Here is a 21,864-nt window from a genome sequence, read left to right as displayed (position 1 = left end):
TGAACCGGTGGTGGGCTGTGATGTTCTAAACTGAGCCCTATAATCAAATAAACTTAATTCTGCTCCTTGCACGTCATACTGTTCGAAATTTCAGATTTATGAGTTAGGGTTTTGAGGTTGTTCCGAATATTAGTTCGGTTTTGATGTTGAGAATATGCAATTGAGTTCATTGGCCTAAGCTTAATGATTGTGATAAGTTGCATACAAAAATTTCAGTTTCATAATTTAACTTTCGAGTTTTGAGTTTCGAATTTTAATTCGAGTGTTGATCTTAAGTCGATATATGTATTGGACTGTGATTGTCAATGATGATTAGAAGGTTGTATGTAATTGATGTTGAAATTTTAGTTTAATTCAAATTTTTGGTTCGGTTTTGTGATTTATTTACGTAACTAGGTTGCTGATTTGGGATAAATAAACAAAACTAGCTGTATGTTGAATTTACAGGTATATTGTGAAATTTTGGATTTTAAAGTTTAGTTTCGAGTTTAATTTCGAAATTATTCGAGTTGATTATTAAATTTTAATTCGATTTTGAGTTGAATAAATGATTATGTGATTGAATTGTGTATATCATGTAATAGACATTTACGGGATTAAGATTGCATAGTGACTAAGAAATTACGTAATTATATGAATATGTGTTCCTGATGTGACCATATAAATGATCGTAAATGAATTTTTGATTATGTAAGTAGGTAGCTCTGTCAGGAGACGGTAAGTGTAATTAAATTGTTGGTTAGTTGTAAATTAGTTCGGGAATGTTTCTAACTTAAAAATTATTTTCAAATATTTGAATTAAATTTAATTAATTATTTAATTAATCTAGTTGATCGATTAAAATGAGTTGATCGATTGATTCCATTAATTAATAATTACTTAAATTTAAATATTTTGAAATACTTTCGAAGCTCAGATTCTTAAATTATTTTCTGAATTTATTTCGACTTGATACCAATGAGATTACATGTTATACAACTTATGTGTTATGTGAACTATGCCGATGCATCTGAATTGAATACTTGTATAAGCATATTACTATAAGTTATATATATATATGGAATGTTTCATGAAGGGGAAAAACGTAAGTGTAGAAGTAATTTAGACGTTCAAGGTGAACATCGAAGTGTTAGTCATACACTAAAGTAGTATAATTATCTCTTGTAGATACGAAAGACGAGGCTAGTGAGGCGATCTAGAGGAAAAGCCAACTTAACTGATTTGTGACCTTTGGAAAACTATTTAAGAGGAAATGAGGCGTAGAAAAAGAATGCAAGTGATCAGTGAGAAGAAGAGAGGTATAGAAAGAGAAGACAAGTGGTTGTTGAGTGAAAACGTTAGACGCATACAAGTGAAGTTGGAATTGATTGTGATAAGGCAAGTACTTCTAAACCTTTTTCGAGATATAATGCAAATATTTCTTAACTTTCTCGTAACATATTGTTAAGTGTTCAAAATAGTTTTGATTTATGTTAAAAGTACTTTGAATCCTTCAGCCTTGAGCCTGAGCCACATCATTTGATATTTGAGCTGTAAGCCTTATTCTTTGTGAACCATTTCTTGTTGATTTCCAGATACTAAACCACGCAAATATGACACCACTCTCCAAATATACAACCACCAAACAACCAACACTGGAACAAAATTGTTTTAACATCCAGAAACTTTTATATTCAACCATACCTTGTGACATCAAAGAACTAAACCTTGTAAAATCATTGTTCATCTAATACCCGATTCTCATACAGGCTGAAGGCCCTTTCTTATACATTCATCGATACCCCTTGTGATACTCATGAAATACATTATGCCTTTATAAAAATGTTTCATCACTGTTGATTACTATTTTATTTTATTGAATTATATTGTTTATCGTATTGAACTGCTTTAGAAGTGGATAGTTTTTTTTATATAGAGGGACCAGATTCGTGGTCAGACCATGTCAATGGTCAAGTTAGGCCAATGTGTGCCTTGGATCCAGTAATTAGAGCAGTGTTGTGTGTTTTGCTCGGGGTTAGTATGTGACTGATCAGCAGCCTAACCTTGGTTTTAAAACTTAAAATGAATATCCAATTTTAACGATTGTTTAGCAATAAATTTGATTTCTCTAAACCATTTTGTTTGATCATTGATTAACCTTAATTATTGTAATTGTGACTTGCTGAGCTAGTTAGCTCACTCTTGCGAATCTTTTTATGTATTCTACAGTTAAGAAGGATACGGTTGATAGTGAGGTTTTCCCAGTTCAATGTATGAGCTAGGATTCCAGATTATGTTGGATTGAGCTAGCAGGAGCTTATCGCAGTAGTGAGATAGTAAGATTGTAATAGTAATTTCATTATCAGTTATAAGTTAACTTAGTTGGGATTTGGTACGTTATAATAAAAGTTAAGGTTGTGGCTTGTTTTATACTTTAACCTGTTACGGTCCATGGTTATGTAAAGCAGGGTCATTGCAAATAATATGTGATATACAGGTTTATATATTGTGTATGTGTTGTGGACCCCGAACTTCTGACCCGGGTTTGGAGGGCACCACATATATATATATATATATAGATATAGTTTTCAAAACTATTAATCGAATAAGGTTTATTCGATAACTTTATTTTAATTAATGAATATTAGTTTGAATATTCATTCGAGGACTTATGACTCCGTTTATTTTATTTAATGAATATTAGTTTGAATTTTCATTCGAGGACTTATGACTCCGTTTATTTTATTTAATGAATATTATTTTGAATATTCATTCGAGGACTTATGTCTCCGCTTATTTATTAAATAATATTCTTTATTTTATTAAAGAATGATGTTTAGATAATTAAACTTATTTTCGATTATTCAAATAAAGATCGTACTTTCGTATAAGTATATCTTTGGTTATTTATTATTTATTTCAAGTATGAGTTTTAAAATTTCTACTTCAATTATTTTTATAAAGATTATCCTTATGGGAATATTATTTAAATAATAATATTCAGATATTTTCTAATATATCGGGACTGATTTATTTCATTAAATCAGCATTACTCCAAACATTCTTAAAAATATTTTCGAGTCTTCAAAATGATTTTTAAAAGATTAGAGCGGATCCCAAAAGTCATTTTTATATTTAAGATCTTCCTTTCGAAGGGGATTTAAATACTCGCTCAAAACCTAGGGGGGATCCGGCTCAGTGGTGTATTTTACATTCGCAACGAGGTTGCTGTTTTGAGAAAACATCTTGATTACTTGCCCATCATTCGGGAAGTAAGTTCATCTATTTGAGTCGGCATAAGCAAATGGGCTCAGTGGGCGTCCATGAAAGTGTAAGTGGCTCAGTGGGAGTCCATCAAATGCATAAGTGGCTGAGTGGCAGTCCAACATAAGGTCCTATTGCGGCCAGGGTGATGACCAGTGGGGAATTCGTCCATCTACTAGTAGAAAAGGTTACTTATTGGTATCTTTGCCTGATCAGCAAGATATCAGGTTTATGCCAAGGTTTTCACCTTTCCAAAATTCATTGGATATTGCAACTCTGTTTATAATTTTCATAACAGAGGTTTTCAAGGAGTGTATGAAATATATATATATAGGTGTATATATATATCGGGACTTAATGAAGTATCTCGTAACTTCATTTCTTCCAAATGATATTTCAATGATTGAATCTATTCAAGTCTTATCTTGTAGTCTCATCAGTGTGATGAACTTTTGAAACTAATTATAACTTGAACGGTGGTAGTTCAAGTAGTATTCGGAAAATATATAAGTATATTGGAGTATCTTGTAACTTCATCTTTTGAACTTATATATAGTAAATGATTATCTTATGCATGTCAAAGATTTTCAGAAAAACGTTGAGACAAGGTTAGATATATGAGATCACCTTGCAACGATATTTTTATACAGTTATAAACTGGAACTCTGTGTATATTATACATGTCAGAGGATTTCAAAGATTGTGAAAAGTATATATGTATGTATATACTGAATATTTTATGACTTGGTCGCGTTAAGATATCAACTTGGTTCATTTCTTCTTAACCAAGACTTTCTTGAGTACTATGAGAATGCTCATATATTGTAAATTATTATACATACTATTTCGGTGGGCTTGTTGCTCACCCTTGCTTTCTTCTTTCATCACACAACATCAGATAGACAAGATGAACATGACCAAGCTCCCAATTCGCGAGCGGATTGGAAACGTTCCGCAGTTTCCTATAGGCGTTGATGTCACTGTAGCTAAGGTAGGAACTACCAATAGGCTAGGCTTTCAACTTTTGATGTACCAGACTTATGTATCTTTATGAATTATAATAATGGCAAAGAAATGTAAATTTATTCAGAAACCCTTTTAAGGTGTAATGGCATATAATTGTGGAATAAAATGACTCGTGTTATTTTTGGATATTCATCTCTGAGACTATAACTTGTGGTGTGTGTGTTTATTGTGGGGTCACAGTACGGAGTAGTTGATTGTTTATTAAGATTGGGTGTTATTAAGGGAAATGGAACTCGTGACAACCCAGATCCCCGACTCCGGATTTGGGGTGTTACAGTTAATTGCTTCCATACTTGAATTGACCCCTTTTTCCTCACATATTACCTCGTATCTCTGCGAATACCCCCTACAAATAGTTCCTTAATATATCCAGTGGAACCTAAAACCCTCATACATTAGATTCATTTCCTTTGGAAATCCAAACACTATTACCATCCTCTCATTTAAACTTTGTCATTACCAACCCCTTGTTATATTATTCTTGATCAAGAAACCCTTTTAAATTAAAATGAGTTATTAAAAAGGAATTGAATGATATGATAAGACTGAGGCGCCAGTCACTGTTAAAGTTTTAAAACCTTAGTAGTAGGGAGCCTGATGGTTTTATATAACCAATGTGTGCCGAGGATCCTCAATGGTTGTGAATCACTTGTTATGTGGTTCAGAGCTTTGATGTGGGCTGATCACCCCTCATTGCTCATAGCGCTGTGTGATTTCAATTCCATTCACTTGTTATAATCTTGAACTTGAAAATTTTATATTGTTGATTTAACTTCCGTTATTGTTTTATTGAGCATATGATGAACTGTGTACCCTATTATTCACTTGTTGAGCGTTTTGCTCATTAATATTGTTATTGATGTTATCCCTTCAGTTAAGCCCGAAGATGCCTCATTTCAAGCAGACCACGCGTAAGAATTGTGGTGGTTTAGGGTATGCCTACCGTCAAATGTTGGAGCAGGTAGGGAACTGGTTGTTCTCTAAGGTTTAAAGAACTTTTGGGAATTAAAAATTGGTAGATGTACTTGGCTTTGGATATTAGATTTCGGTATTATTAGTTGTTTAAATATTGTTCAAACTCTTACATGTGGATTCGGGGACTTGGATTTATTGTTCTGTAATAATAATTAACTAGTTGTAATCCTTTACTGCTTTATTTATCTCTATTATTTCTAGTTAGTATTAGTGGGTCCGTCACACATTTATTGGATATGAATTAGTTTGTTATATAAATAGATTGTTTGTTATCATATCATTGAAACATGTCTACGCGTTATGTGTTTATATATTATGTGAATTACGTGTGTACGTGGGTCAAGAGTCTTGTGTTTGACTGTTCTCTTTATGTGTGGGTTATCGTATGGATAGACGATGAACTGTGAGACACGCAGTTCGTCGAGTAATTGTCGTGTAGATAATTAAGATGTATCTTTTAATTATAGATGTGGATCGTTCGAGTTGATCAGGACCATAAATTGGAAAGTAAATGGGATGGGATTGGATATCTGGCTTCCAGCAATCGTAGGAGCAACACATCAGTGAATTGTTGAAATGGAAGACAACAATGTCAAGAGACATCAGAACGAGATAGTCGTGTTATTGCGAGTGTGCTTAACTGTCAAAAATCAAAGGCAGGTTTTCTACGCTATTCTAATTCCAGAATAGTTCAATACTTTACATATCAAACTGCTTATGATTATGCAAGTATTCTTCTCTATTCCCACTTTAGAATAGATAATTGTTTTATATATCGCTGAATTAAATGCTTATTATGCAAGTACTCTTCTACTATTCTAAGTTCATAATAGTTTACAATTTTACGTATCCAAATACTGGAAGTTGATTATAATAAATAAGTCATATCTGGTGTTATCTTAGTAAATAATGGGGATATGACCTGTATTTAAAATTAAGCATGTCGTTATTTTATCCGGGTTGCTCTATGGAATTGGAAAGTTTAGTGTAATAGGCTCTGAGGCAAGAGTCCAACTTTTGAGGAGGATATGGTAACCATTCCATCTTCCCATAGGCCAACATACTTGCTTATTCTGGTACCTACGTTTGGAAATCCCTGTTATATCTATGGGTATATAAATGTACCGATGAGCTATAATCGGGTCATATTGCTTTTGAACCTGATTAGGGGGCAACAGTTATTATTTGAGTGTATCCAATCTATATTGCCTATGTGGCTATTACATATTGATTTCGAGCAGTTATTTGATTTTGATGGCATACTGCATTGTTCAGTTGAGATACAAAATGATTTATCAGGTATTTCTCTTTTAGATAAAAGGTGAAATGCAGTTTTGATTCAATTTCTGATTGACGTCGATACTTAATTTTCTGTTAATATCAAAGGTTGTATCGATATATATGATTGATGTTAACTTCAATACTTCAGTACTGGTATGTTGTGAGCATCTAAGTTAGTATTGATATCTAATTTGATGTGACATTAAAATGAGAATTAATATCAAAAGTGTGGTTTTGAGTAAAGTTTATGATTCAGTTTTAATTGTTGTTTTATATTAATTTGGTTCTGATATGCCTGTTTGTATACGGTGCAAAGTGATTTGAAAAGATAATGATTTTTCGTCAACTGATTTGATTGAAACTATTGATAAAGCCTCTATTTCTCAATTACCAAAAGAGTTTCAATAAAAAGTGTTGTAAATTATCAAAATCACTTTAAGACTATTAAAGTGAAGTTGTTGGTTTTATTTAAGAAACCTGAAAATATTTCAAGGCTTTGTAATTATGCTTTCAATATACTTGCTAAGCATTTCTTTCTCTCATACTTGCCTATTTTCAAATTTAACCTTCTAGTGAGAATTAGCTTGCGCTGTTTAGCCGCGTAATTCGAGAAAGCAAAGAAAAAGCTTTTGGAAGGTGGTTGATCCAGGGTTTGCGGAGTAGTGTAAGTTCTCTTGTATAAAGTTATATATATATATATATTAGCTATAATATCTTAAATTTGGGCCTAGTATACTTCTTTTCAAAGTTATACTAGCGGGTTTAGTTTTGAGATTGAGAATTGTTGAAAAGAGATTTCAAAAGAAAGAGAAAATATATTGATGGAAATTTGGAATTCTTGTTTCTAGAACGGTAACCTGAAAAGATCTTGGTGTAGTTTGGGGTCACATATGCTATATTTCAGGTACTGACATTTATTTATTGATTAAACAGGTTATTTTGGATTGAGGTTTCATCGTGACAACCAAATCCCTTGACCCCGGATTTGGGGGCATTACATTAATTACCTCATGTTCTCGTTCAAGTTGCTTTCTTAAAATCTCCTCTTTCTTTAAGGACTCAATCAGATCCTCCTTAATAATTCTACACTATATTTTCAATTTCTTAAACTCAACAAATTGAGTTTCTAACACAACATTTCTCTCACTTAAAAACAGATTGTTATCTTTAATTCCGGTGTTTTCTTTAGTGAGTGACTAAAGTGTAACACGCAAGTTATACAACTCTGTGGGCATGTGCTGAGTGGTATTTATGATAAGCTTTGAATTGGTGTTTTTGTACTCAAGTTGTTGGTGTTTTCTAGTATTTTTACATTTTAGGCATTAATCCAAAATTCAGGTGAATTAATATTGATTTGATGCTAATATGGTGTTAGGATTATGTCCAAGGAATAAAGGCTTGTGAAGACCAACTCATTGTAGGAAGAAAAGAAGGCAATTTCAGTTTTTTCAGAAGACCGGCGTACCCGCGCTGTGCTAGCGTGTTGCCGCACCAGAGAAGCAGAGTGTCAGCGCACCCGCGCTGGTAAAGCGCGCGGTCGCGCCAGGTCAGGATTCCAGATTCCTGTTTCAATTAGAAGACTGGGCTTTTGGATTAATTGGGTTACTATTTAAGAAAGCAAAAAGACATTTTCTATAACAGAGCTTAAGGAGAAGACGACAAGAAGACCTATAGCACAATTCAATGAAGGCGAAGAAGATCTAGTTTATTCTTGTGAATCTTTGTTCTAAGTTGTAATCTGGGATGCTCGTTTCTTGTTTTTTTGAACCTAATTCTCTGGATTATGTACTTTGTTTATTATTTGTTTTAAAAAGACTACGTTTATTGTACCATGCTTTCATCGGAACCCATGTTGATGATGAGTCCGATTATGGGCTAATCGTTATCGTGGGGTTCTAGCGGATTTATTTATGGATTTCTTTAGTTAATATATTTCGATGCCTTCGTGTGTGGTGATTGTATGATAACCTAGTATTGGTTGTGCTTATTCATCTTGTGAGCATCACAAACTTATAAGATAGTGTGTTAATCTTTAATGAAGCGAAAGTGAATTTAAGGGTTTAGAACTTGCCATGATAGCATAGGTTCATATGTTATTGTTATGCATGATTCGTAGGTAATTTTAACCATCTTACTTTCCCTATGTAATCACAAGGGATAACTTGTGCATTAAGCCATTATGTTGTCAAATTCTATAGACATATAGGGTCTCAATATAATTGGTGTCTATTCAGCTTCTGTCTCTTTTGTGGATGTCGGGTAGTATGTTATTCGTGCAACGAAAGTTGGCGTTTAACAGTGTCGTGTTATCTGATTAGTATCATCACCATTGCATGCTAAGGTTAAGAATGAAGAGGCTATTGAATGAAGTACTTAATGAAGTTAGAATCCTATGTTTGTGTTATATATTATTCAACTCTCTTTAATCTCTTAGTTAATGTTCTCTAGTATAATTTTCAATAGTTAATCATAGTATAATCAAAACCCAAGTTGTTATTCGTCTTAGCATTGAATAATAGCCATATGATTGTTGCATAAGTACATAAATCACAAAGTTAACCTAAACCAGTCTTTATGGGAATGAACTAGAAATAATTCTATATTACTTGTGATCGCGTATACTTGCGTGAATTTTAGCGCATGTTTAACGACTAACAAGTTTTTGGCGCCGCTGCCGGGGACACGGTGTTAACTTTTAGTTTATGTGTTTGTCATCAGCGATCGTTAAAGTTCATTGACTCGTACATTGTTACTTACCTACTTTTTTCCTTGTCATGTTTCAGGTACTCTAGCGAGCGTGTATGTATACGCGTTCGCGGGCTCGTAAGAGAACTCTGGATCAAGCCGAGGAAGAAGCTGTAGTGATTTGAAGGGAAGTTTTTGTGGATGAAGATAAAGTAGAAGAAGAGAAAGTCGAGGAACCAGCTTTAGTAGTAATGGGAGATCAAGCAGAAAGTTCTAAGGCTTTGATGGACTATTCTCAGCCTAAGATCAATGATATTTAGTCGAGCATTATCAGACTAGCCATCTCGGCTAACACTTTTGAGATCAACTCGAACACGATTCAGATGATACAAAACTCAGTTCAGTTTGGGGATTCTCCTACAGAAGACCCCAATATGTACATCAGGGATTTCATCGAGATCTGCGACACTTTCAAGTTCAATTGGGTGACTAAAGATGCTATCAAGCTGGGACTCTTCCCATTCTCTCAAAGGGATTAGGCAAAGTGCTGGTTACATTCTCTACCACCAGGGTCTATCACCAAATGGGAGGATCTGCTCAAAAGTTTCTCACTAAATTCTTTGCTATGGTGAAGACTGCTGCAATCAGGAATGCTTTTACTCAGTTTGCACAACAAACTAGAGAATCTCTATGTGAGGCTTGGGATCGATATAGGGAGATGCTAAGGAAGTGCCCACACCATGGCATGCCTGATTGGATGATTATAAACTATTTCTACAATGGTTTGGGTGCACAGTCTATACCTATGCTCGATGCAGCGTCTGGTGGAGCCTTATGGGCCAAAAGCTATAATGAAGCTTATGAGTTGATTGAGCTCAAGGAAGCTAATGAATACCAGAATCCTACGCAAAGAATGTTGCAAGGCCAGGTAGCAGGAATTCTGGAAGTGAATACAACTACTGCTATAGCTGCTCAACTTCAAGCTTTGACGATGAAAGTGGACTCTTTGGCTAATTATGGAGTTAATCAAAGCACTAGTGTTTGTGAACTTTGTGCGGTGGCACATGAAACTGAGCAGTGTGCTATTTCTAGAGAATCAGCATAATTTTTGAGCAACTTTCAGAGATTACAGCAGCAAGCTCCAGCCACTTATCATCCCAAAAACCGCAATCATCCTAACTTCAGCTAGAGCAACAATCAGAATGCGATGCAACAACCTTATCATCCATACACAGCAAAGCAGTATAACCCTCCTGGTTTTCAACAACCGCAATATGCCCCTAGGCAATAACTTCAACTTCAGCAGTTACCGCAAGCTAATGAAAAATTTGAATTGGAGGAGTTGAGCCTCATGTGCAAGAGACAAGCTATTTCTATCAAGACCTTGGAGAATCAGATTGGGCAGATTGCTAATGCATTACTGAATCGTCAACCTGGCATGCTTCCAAGCGATACTGAAGTGCCAGGAAAGAAGGAAGCTAAGGAGCATGTTAAGGCAATTATATTGAGGTCTGGTAAAGTTGCAAATCCTGAAAAATCCTGGTAAAGTTGAGGCTGAAGAAGAAGAAGTGTAGAAGGAAGTAGAAGTGGAACCAAGGAAGACTACTATTGAGCACACTCCTTTTTCTAAAAGGCTGCAGAAGAAAAAGCTGGATAAGCAGTTTGTGAAGTTTCTGAAGGTGTTCAAGAAACTTCACATCAACATACCTTTCGCTGAAGCTCTTGAACAAATGCCTAGTTATGCGAAGTTTATGAAAGATATTCTCTCTCAGAAGGTGAAGCTTGATGACTTAGAGACCGTTGCTCTCACGGAGGAATGCAGTGATGTGCTGCAACAGAAGTTACCTCCGAAGCTTAAAGATCCTGGAAGCTTCACTATTTCATGCACCATTGGAAAGGTGTCATTTGACAAATGCTTATGTGACTTGGGAGCTAGCATCAATCTGATGTCTTTGTCAATCTTCAAGAAGTTGGACTTGCCGGATCCAAAGCATACTTATATGACTTTCCAGTTGGCCGATCGTTCTATTACTTATCCACGAGGCATTGTTGAGGATATTTTGGTTAAGGTGGATAAACTCATCTTTCCTGCCGATTTTATAATTCTTGATTTTGAGGAGGATAAGAAGATTCCCATAATCTTGGGAAGACCTTTCTTGGTGACTGGTCGAACCTTGATTGATGTCCAGAAAGGTGAGCTCACCATGCGAGTGTTGGATCAAGATGTAACTTTTAATGTGTTCAATACGATGAAGTTCCCTACGGAAAATGAGGAGTTCATAAAGGTGGAGTTGGTTGATTATGTGGTTACTTCAGAACTTGATCAATTACTAAGGTCTGATGCCTTAGAAAAGGCCTTGTTGGGGAATTCCGATAGTGAAGATGATACAAAGGATGAGCATTTACAATTTCTGAATGCTTCTCCCTGGAAGTGGAAGATGGATATGCCTTTTGAATATCTTGGAGTGGAGGAGATGAAAAGTTCTCCAAAGCGCCTCAAGCCATCTATTGAGGAAGCTCCTACTCTTGAGTTTAAGCCTTTACCTGAACATCTTAGGTATGCATTTTTAGGTGATGCATCTACTTTGCCTGTTATTATTGCATCTGACCTTTCAAGTAGCGACGAGGAGAAGCTTTTGAGAATTCTTAGAGAATTCAAATCTGCAATTGGTTGGACTATAACAGATATCAAGGGAATCAGCCCTTCTTATTGCATGCACAAAATTCTGCTGGAGGACGGAAGCAAGCCGACTGTTGAGCAACAGAGAAGGAAAAATCCGATCATAAAAGAGGTTGTAAAGAAGGAAATCCTCAAGTGGCTAGATGAAGGGATCATCTATCCTATTTTTGTCAGTTTATGGGTGAGCCCAATTTAGTGTGTGCCAAAGAAAGGTGGTATCACGGTGGTAGAAAATGAGAAGAATGAGCTTATTCCTACATGAACAGTCACGGGATGGAGAGTTTGCATGGATTATAGGAAGCTGAACAAGGCCACAAAGAAGGAACACTTCCCTCTTCCTTTGATTGATCAGATGCTTGATAGATTGGTTGTGCATGAGTACTACTATCTTCTGGATGGCTATTTGGGCTATAATCAAATTTGCATTGCTTTAGAAGATCAGGAGAAGACTACTTTCACTTGTCCATTTGGTACTTTCGCCTTTAGAAGGGTCTCTTTTGGTTTATGTGGAGCATCGAGCACATTTCAGAGATGTATGATGGTTATCTTCTCTGACATGATTGGTCAGAATGTGGAGGTGTTCATGGATGATTTCTCTGTGTTTGGCGATTCATTTGATAAGTGCTTGCAAAATCGAGGCGATATTCTCAAGAGGTGTGTTGAGACCAATCTGGTTCTCAATTGGGAGAAATGTCACTTTATGGTGCGACAAGACATTATTCCTGGGCACAAGGTCTCTAGTAAGGGTCTTGAGGTGGACAAAGCCAAAGTGGGGGTCATCGAAAATCTTCCCCCACCAATTTTTGTTAATGGAGTTTGTAGTTTTTTTGGTCATGCGGGCTTCTACAGGCAGTTCATCAAGGACTTCTCAAAAATCTCTAAACCTTTGTGCAATCTTCTGGAGAAAGATGTTCCGTTCAAGTTTGATGACGAGTGCCTAGCTGCTTTTGAGTTCTTGAAAAAGAGTTTAATCACGGCACCTGTCATAAATGCGCCTGATTGGTCTGAACCGTTTGAAATAACGTGTGATGCAAGTGACTATACAATTAGAGCAGTTCTTGGGCAGAGAAAGGACAACATATTTCATGTGGTCTACTATGATAGTAAGACCCTAAATGGTGCTCAACTGAATTATACTACTACGGAGAAAGAAATTTTGGCTATTGTCTATTGTTTTGAGAAGTTTCGATCTTATCTACTTGGGACGATGGTGACAGTTTTCACTGATCACACTGCAATTCGATATCTCGTCTCAAAGAAGGACTCGAAGCCTAGATTGATTAGATGGGTTCTTTTGCTTCAGGAATTTGATTTGGAGATCAAGGACAGGAAAGGTACTGAGAATCAAGTGACTGATCATCTCTCTCGGTTAGAGGATCCAAGTGCAACTTCACTGGATAAGATATTAATAAATGAGCCTTTTCCTGATGAGCATCTGTTTGGAGTGCAAGAGGAAGAACCGTGGTTTGCAGACATTGTGAACTACCTTGTGAGTAATATCATGCCTCCAGAGTTGTCGTACGCTCAAAGGAAGAAGTTTCTGCATGAAGTGAAGTGGTATATGTGGGATGAGCCATTTCTTTTTCGACAAGGAGCTGACCAAATCATCAGGAGATGTATTCCTTACAGCGAAACGGGAGGATCTTGCGAGATTGCCACTCAACGGCTTATGGAGGACATTATGGTGGAGAAAAGACAACAGCTCGTATTCTTCAAGCAGGTTTCTTTTGGCTAACTTTGTTTAAAGATGCTCATCAGTTCGTTTTAAAATGTGAACGATGTCAACATGTGGGTAATATATCCAAGAGGGATGAGATGCCTCTTAATGTGCTTCTAGAGGTTGAAGTCTTCGATATTTGGGGAATTGACTTCATGGGGCCATTTGTCTCATCTTGTAACAATCAGTATATCTTGTTGGTGGTTGATTATGTCTCAAAATAGGTTGAAGTCAAGGCGTTGCCAACGAGCGAAGGTAGTGCTTAATTTTCTTCACAAGCAGATATTCACGAGATTTGGAACTCCAAGAGTTATAATCAGTGATGAGGGGTCACATTTTTACAATCGCAAGTTCACTGCTATGATGCAAAGGTATAATGTGAATCATCGCATTGCTACGACTTATTATCCTCAGATGAATGGTCAAGCTGAGGTATCTAACAGAGAGATCAAGCACATTTTATAGAAAGTTGTGTGTCCATCAAGGAAAGATTGGTCTATGAAACTGGATGAAGCTATTTGGGCGTATAGAACAGCATACAAGACTCCATTGGGAATGTCACCATTTCAGTTGGTTTATGGTAAGGGGTGTCATTTACTGGTGGAGCTCGATCATAAAGCATATTGGGCTTTGAAGAAGTTGAATCTTGATTTGGATGCAGCTGGTAAGAAGAGAATGCTTCAATTGAATAAACTCGACGAGTTTCGACTTCAAGCATATGAAAAAAACAAAATGTATAAGGAAAAAGTCAAGAGGTGGCACGATAGGGGTCTAGTGCTCAAATCATTTATGCCTGGGCAACAAGTTCTTTTTTTAACTCCCGTCTCCGTCTTTTTCCTGGAAAGTTGAAGTCAAGGTGGTCTGGGCCGTTTGTTGTCAAAACTGTGTTTCCACATGGAGCGGTGGAGATTTTTGAGAATGATCCGGGCCAAACATTCAAGGTAAATGGTCAGAGGTTGAAGCATTACTATGGTGACCCGACAAACCGTGAGGTAGTTATTGTCGTTTTGTTGTTCGTTTGATCTCACATTTCTAAGTCAATCTAACGACGTAAAGCAAGCACTTCTTGGGAGGCAACCCAAGTTTGTTGTAAATTAGTAGATAGAGGAAGAAGAAAGAAAGGAGAAAAGCATAAAAAAATCAAAAAAATAAAAATTTTCGGGGTCAACTACAGTAGCACGGCGTGCCCGCACTGAGGAAGCGGGGTGGCCGCGCCACTTTTCCAGAAACAGAGCGTGACCGTGCTACCTGGCAGGGTGGCCTCGCTGAAAATGCAGAAGCACGGCGCGCCCGCGCTGAGGTAGCGCGCGGTCGCGCTGCCCCCTGAATCCGAAAAAAATAATAACAGTTGGTAAAAGAGAAAATCGGGGACTTATTCCAAAAATCAATTTCTACCCGAATTTTACTCTTCCACATCCCAAATTTCCCTCTCCAAATCAAACCCATTATTCCCATTATTCCCATAATCAATTTCCACTTCTATTCCATATCTAGTTCTCTTCCAACCTCCTATATACACACACTTATACACAAATTCTCCATCACTTCTCAAATTCTCAAACACAATTCTCTCTCAAACACTTATCTTTTATTCTCTCTTATTCAATCCCAATGGCACCCAAAAGACAGCGAACTCAAGTAAGCAGCAACACCACTGATTCTTTGAGTGTAAGTGGTATGGGGCCTAGGTTTTCAACTCCCGAGGCTGAAGCGAAGTATACGAGGCTTCTCTCGAAGCCTATAGCCAAGGAGCGTGGTTTTCTTCCATCGGGGAAAGATGGTAAGTTGTTGGAGATGATCTTGGAGATGGGCTGAGTTGCTTTTTGCGAGGCACCCGCTGCCGTGCCCATGAGTGTGGTTCGTGAGTTTTATGCTAATGTAAAGGCGGAGAAGAATGGTTTCACTGTGGTTAGGGGGGTGACGGTGGAGTACAGTGCTGAGGCAATAAGGAGGGTGATTGAGCAGCCCACGAGGAAGCCTGATCAGGATATTTGGAATGAGAAGACTTCGGAGGAGTTTGATTTGGATTTGATAGTTGTTACTCTTTGTGTGCCTGAGACTCACTGGAAGTTTAAGAGGGGCATGACTAATTATTCTACATTCCCTGCATCATGCATGAACAGGTTTGCACGTGCATGGAATTCTTTTATTTGTGCTATCATCATGCCATCTTCTTATATGCATGATATTACTGTGGAGCGTGCACGTTTGTTGTGGGGTATTTTGCAGGGAGACTATGTGGACCTTGGTATGGTTATTGTCACAGACCCAAAATATAACTGAATAAATACAAAGTTATTACAAAAGGTTGTTAACAACAGAATCCAAGATAGCAAAGGTTCAGGGTTTGAACAGACCCACACTACTGTTAGGAATATGTGTATTAGTTTGATGATAAGTTCAACAAAACACCTAAGTAGAAATCTAGTGTTTGTAGCCTCAACGGATAAGACCATTCTGGCTATCCATTGAAGGAGTAGCTTTACTTAGAAATAAGTTTAGTATTGTAGCACATTTCATTCTCTGTATTTAAGTTGTAATTCTTAGATGTTGTGGAAAATTATAAGTCATGTTGACTACTAGTGGATATGCAAATAGGAGGGCTAACTATAAATGTTTCATGCCTTGTAATTTTTTATAAGTGAAGTAGTATCAACTGATATTAAAGGCCTTCAACGGATGAGAAACAAAGCTTCAACGGATGTCTCTAAAGCTTCAACGGATAACATCCATCAACGGATGAGTGCATCAACGGATAAAGCTTCAACTACTAATGCTTCAACGGATAAAAGCTTCAACGGATGCTAAGTTCAATAGCAGTTGATAGTGACAATTCATAAGCTGACAGAGGCACATGGGTTGACAGAGACAAACTGGAATGTGGCAGCCTCTAGGAGGAATCAAGAAAAAGCAGCATTTCCATTCTGGTGCAAACAAGGAAGTATTCAAAGATTCACAGCTAAACCTAAATTGCATTGGATAGAGAAATGAAGAAGAAACATGTGAAGAATCTTTCAATTATATTCTACAGTTTTGTCTTCACTTGTAAACTTGGTGTTATATAAACCAAGTAGCAGCTAGTAATTAGATGGTGAATTTTTCCAGAGTTGTTTAGAAAAATCCAGAGAGAAAATCATCTAGTTTGTACTAGGACGCAGCTGTGATCAATTTTCTTGATTCACAGATTTTCTGAAATAACACATCTCTGGTGGAACAACATATCCACCAGAAAAGTTTTTAAGTTCTTTGTGTTCTTTACATTTGTGCTTGAATATATATATGTCTGTATTAGCTTAAAGCAATTCACACACATTTGTTCATCAATACACTTAATCTTAGAAACTGCTCAAAACTTGAAAAAGTTTTGAGATTTACATTCAACCCCCCTTCTGTAAATCTCATTATTAGTCCACTGGGAATAACAATTGGTATCAGAGCAAGCTCTTAACATGCAAAGAGTTTAAAGATCTATTCTGCTAACATCATGAGTAAGAAGGATATTGGTGTAAAGATTCCAATCCTGGAAAGAGATAACTATCATCAGTGGAAAGTGAAGATGTATTTACATCTTCTCTCTCAAGATGAAAGCTACATCAACTGCATTGAAAATGGTCCTCACATCCCTCACAAGGTGGCCACAGCTGCTACTACAACAGTTGCTGTTGGACAGTCTATTCCCAAGCCAAAAGCAGAATGGACTGTTGAAGATATTGAAGAGGTTCACAAGGACAAGAAAGCCATGAACATTTTGTTTAATGGCCTATATCAAGATATGCTTGACAATGTCATTAACAGCCAAACTACTAAGGAGATTTGGGATACTGTGCAACTTATCTGTGAAGGTACTGAGCAAGTTAGAGAAAACAAAATGCAGCTTCTCATTCAACAGTATGAATATTTTTATTTTGAAGAAGGAGAATCATTGAATGATACCTTCAACAGATTTTAGAAACTGTTGAATGGATTGAAGCTGTATGGCAGAGTGTACCAAGTCAAGGACTCGAATTTAAAATTTCTGAGGTCTCTACCAAAGGAATGGAAGCCTATGACTGTTTCTCTAAGAAATTCTCAAGATTATAAGGACTTCACACTTGAAAGATTATATGGAATTTTGAAGACCTATGAACTTGAGATGGAGCAAGATGAGCTGTTGGAAAAGGGAAAAAGAAAAGGTGGATCAGTTGCACTTGTAGCTGACAATGAGAAGATTGAAGCCAGGAATGAAGAAAAGACAATGCCAAGTCTTAAAATTGGCACAGGCAAATTAGAATCAAGCAAGGGAAATGAGCAAGTAGCTGAGGTTGAAGACAATTCCAGTCAAGATGACTCTGATGATGTTGATGAACATCTGGCTTTTCTATCCAGGAGGTTTGCAAAGATGAAATTCAAGAAAAATGCAAAATTCACTAAGTCAAACAAGAACATGGTGGATAAATCTAAGTTCAAATGTTATAACTGTGGCATAAGTGGACACTTTGCAAATGAGTGTAGAAAGCCATCCTCTGATAAGAAGAAATTTGAGCAAGTTGATTACAAAAAGAAATATTTCGATTTGCTAAAACAAAAGGAAAGAGCTTTTCTGACTCAAGATGATTGGGCAGCAGATGGAGCCAATGAAGATGATGATATGGAATATGTCAACCAAACCCTGATGGCTAATTCTGATGAAAATGAAACTAGTTCATCAAGCAACCAGGTAATTACTACTGACCTTTCTCAGCTCTCTAATATTGAATGCAATGAAGCCATAAGTGATATGTCCAATGAATTATATCATTTATGTGTTTCCCTTAAATCACTAGCTAAAGAAAACACAAGAATCAAAGAGAATAATGTGTTTTTAAGTGATAGGAATGCTGTGTTAGAGGGTAAGGTAATTGAGCTTGAAAAGATTAAAATCAAATGCTTGACTGTTGAGAGTGAACTAGAAGAATCTGTTAAGAAAGTAGAAAATCTTTCTAAACAATTAGAACGTGAGCAAGAGGTAATCAAGGCCTGGAAAACATCTAGGGATGTTAGTGCTCAAATTGTCAAGATTCAGGGAATTGAATCACTCTGTGAGAATGCCTGGAAGAAAACCAAAAAGGAAGTTGAATTAATTGATGGATTGTCAACGGATGATAAAAGTTATCCGTTGAAGGAAGAAAAAGAGCATCCGTTGAAGGCTCACCAATTAAAACAGGCAAGTGATTTTAAAAAGAATAATTTGAAAAATCTCAAAAAGAAGTTTGGTTCAACTTCCAAGAACTTTGTCAAGGAAGAAGCTAGCACATCCAAAGACGCCAGTAAGGTGAATATAGGACACATGATGTAACACCCCCAGATCCGGGGTCGGGGATCCGGGTCGTCACGGTCTTTCTTTCCACAATATCACTTAACTTAATTAATAATAAATAACCTCATGCTGGGACCCCACACTATAACATACCACAACCCGTTATAGTCTCAGTGATGAAATTGAAATAAGTACAAGTCCTTGAATCCACAATTTAAAAGTTATTAAAACCCAAAATGATTACTTGATAAGTTTACAGTTAATTGCCATTATCTACCATAAGTTATAATTATACAATATTTGGTTCCCAAAAGTAGAATGCCTGATCTACCAATAGATCTACCTCTGCAGCTATAGCAGCTACAACATCAACGGGAAGACGCAGGACGCTTCCCACGCGCTTGTGCTGGGTCTGCTTGAGTCTGGCCATCTTTCCTAACTGTTATTGTGTGATGAAGAAATGAAGCAAGAGTGAGCATTACAGCTCGCAAGATAATATATAGTGTAAACAATAATGCAAGTATCTAAATGGATAACTTACTAGAATCCTTTATCAAGTGTAAGGTAATTACTTACTGGATATAAGCTTAAAGGAAGATGAATTTACCAATTACTTCACTATACTTATACCATTTTTAGAAATCTACTTGAACTACCACTGTTCAAAGTATAATAAGTTTCAAAAGTTCGTTCCATAGATGAGACCACAAGTTAAGACTTGAATAGATTCAATCTTTGAATTAATTTTTTTAAAGCAAATGAAGTTATGAGATAATTCATTCAATGGAAACACCATTATAACTGTTTGATCCTTGTCAATGCTTCGGCAATCACCCATTCGTAGCCTTTCGATCGAAATGCTCCGGGTAGTGTTGCAGAAATATCCAACTGGATGATGAACTCATTACGGGAGTTTGTCGCGCCAGGAAGACCACTTACGATGATCAGTCGCAGTAGTGCAACCCCACCATTTTCTACATGTAGAGGAGAACCTGTCGGATTTACTTATCAACCGAACACTGGACTCCTAAGGAATGGACCGTCTTAGGGGAACTTCCGGGCCATTTGGGCCAATATAATAAGGTTGGGCCGGCGCCACTCGACCACTTACGCCACTCCTAGTTCAGATGAAATCCATGACTCTGAAACGTAAGCTCGTCCCCACTTTCCCCAAGTAGAAACTTATTGATACGGCTCTACCAAGAAGCCGTATATAGTTGGAAAGGAAAACTCACCGATATTTTGTCACGCCCCCAACTTAAACAGCAAATTGAATATAACTATTACAACATTTTAAAAGAAGAATACACAACCAACTCCAAGATCTTACAGTTTAGGGTTTGGAACAGCCCAACACTACCAACTATTACATCTGATTAAAAGTACCGAGTCCTCACACAAACTATTATTACTCATTCTACCTGAGCTCGAACATAAGCATCAGCATCACAGGTCTTACGGGCAGTCTGTTGAATCTAACCATAGCTGCTAGCTATAATATCAGGGTTAAGCAAGGAGTGAGCCAAATGCTCAACAAGTGCTAACAGTACGACATAAAACATAAATCGAGATATACATTAAAGAATGACAATGGAAAGACATAACCAAAGATAACGAGAGATAAAACTATGTGAGATGGCATCATTTTGCTTGTATCAAAAAATTTTTAAAATCATGTCTTAATCAAAATCATTTTATGACGCTACGGATTACAGCCGGTGATCAGCCGCGAAGTAATCCCGAACCTCACTGGGTTCTAAAACATTAACGGGAATCCCTAGGCAACTTTTAAGCCTAATATAAGTGTGGAAAGGACTCACGTCTCAGTCCAGATCCACTATTCAAGGAAAACATTTATCCCCCTTTGGGACTGAAAACCCATATTTTATTTATTTCAAAAACTGATGCCGAATTATAACAAAATCTCTTTTAACAGTAAACATTTTTATTAAGGGATTATAGATCAACTCGAAATACGGGAAATATGGTACTAAATCTCAGGGCCATGATTTACAAAATTTTACTCTATTAGGGTAACCAAAAGGGTTTCCATATGTCAGAACTTGGACAGGAAAATTTAGTGAGACTAATGGATAATATAAAGGGGTAATGCCAAACTGGGCTTAAAGCAATGGTTTCTCGTCAAGGTACAGGTGTTGGATCATCAAGAAGATAAGCTTCATGAATACTATGGGTGTTAAGGTATGAAGAAATGATTCTTTAGCTCAGGATATATCAGAGTTGTCAAGCTTTAGGATAAGAAAGAGGGGTATCAATCAATGAGGGATCACTTTGATAAGTTTCTAACTTTCTAAGTTCAAGGTAAGGTTCTATAGGGATTCAAGTATCAGGATGAGATATCAATACTTAGGAATCATCAGCATGTTAATCAAGAGGATCAATCAAGTAATATATCAACTCTTCATTTTATCATGGAATCTAACTATCATGAAAAGGCTTTTGAACTACTTACAATACATACTCGAGGGTTCATGGCATTTCTATATAATTCAAAGATAAACGAAAGATACGCTTGATTTAAAACATATCAAATGACTCAGGATAATTGCATCAATATATATATGAACTGTTTATAGTAAATATGAAGGTCAAGTTGAATCACTTGCCTTGAGAAAGGTTGGTCTGGTCTGACTGGTAGGAGCAACTGAAGCTTCACTCGACCTTTATGGCAAGTTTTCCCTCGTCTCGAGATCCTACATAATAATAATAATCCTCATTATAATATATTCTTACCATCTTAACCTATTTACAACTTGAAATTAAACACGGATGGCACTTAGGCCTATACGCACTTAATTTTATATTCACTTTTAAATTACAAAATTACACACATAGCCACATATTCACATATCATATATTAACACCAAATAACACCATATATACCATAATGCAACACTAGGCTTGGATGATCTCGACTCACATCTTAAGTCACTTGGTCGCTAAACTAGACAAGGTCTTCTA

At 36.6% G+C, this 21,864-nt stretch overlaps 1 non-coding gene across 1 annotated transcript; it reads right to left on the bottom strand.

Moving 5' to 3' along the window:
• Positions 1-9,850: 9,850 nt before the first annotated feature.
• Positions 9,851-9,957, bottom strand: LOC141676228 (small nucleolar RNA R71). Its single transcript, XR_012556828.1, has one exon. It is a non-coding gene; the product is annotated as a small nucleolar RNA R71 (small nucleolar RNA).
• Positions 9,958-21,864: the final 11,907 nt, after the last annotated feature.

Source organism: Apium graveolens, chromosome 7, assembly GCF_009905375.1.
Source record: "Apium graveolens cultivar Ventura chromosome 7, ASM990537v1, whole genome shotgun sequence".
In the NCBI taxonomy this organism is placed as follows: Eukaryota; Viridiplantae; Streptophyta; class Magnoliopsida; order Apiales; family Apiaceae; genus Apium; species Apium graveolens.
Note: the sequence above shows the minus strand (reverse complement) of the source record. Positions and strands in the feature narration are given on the sequence as shown.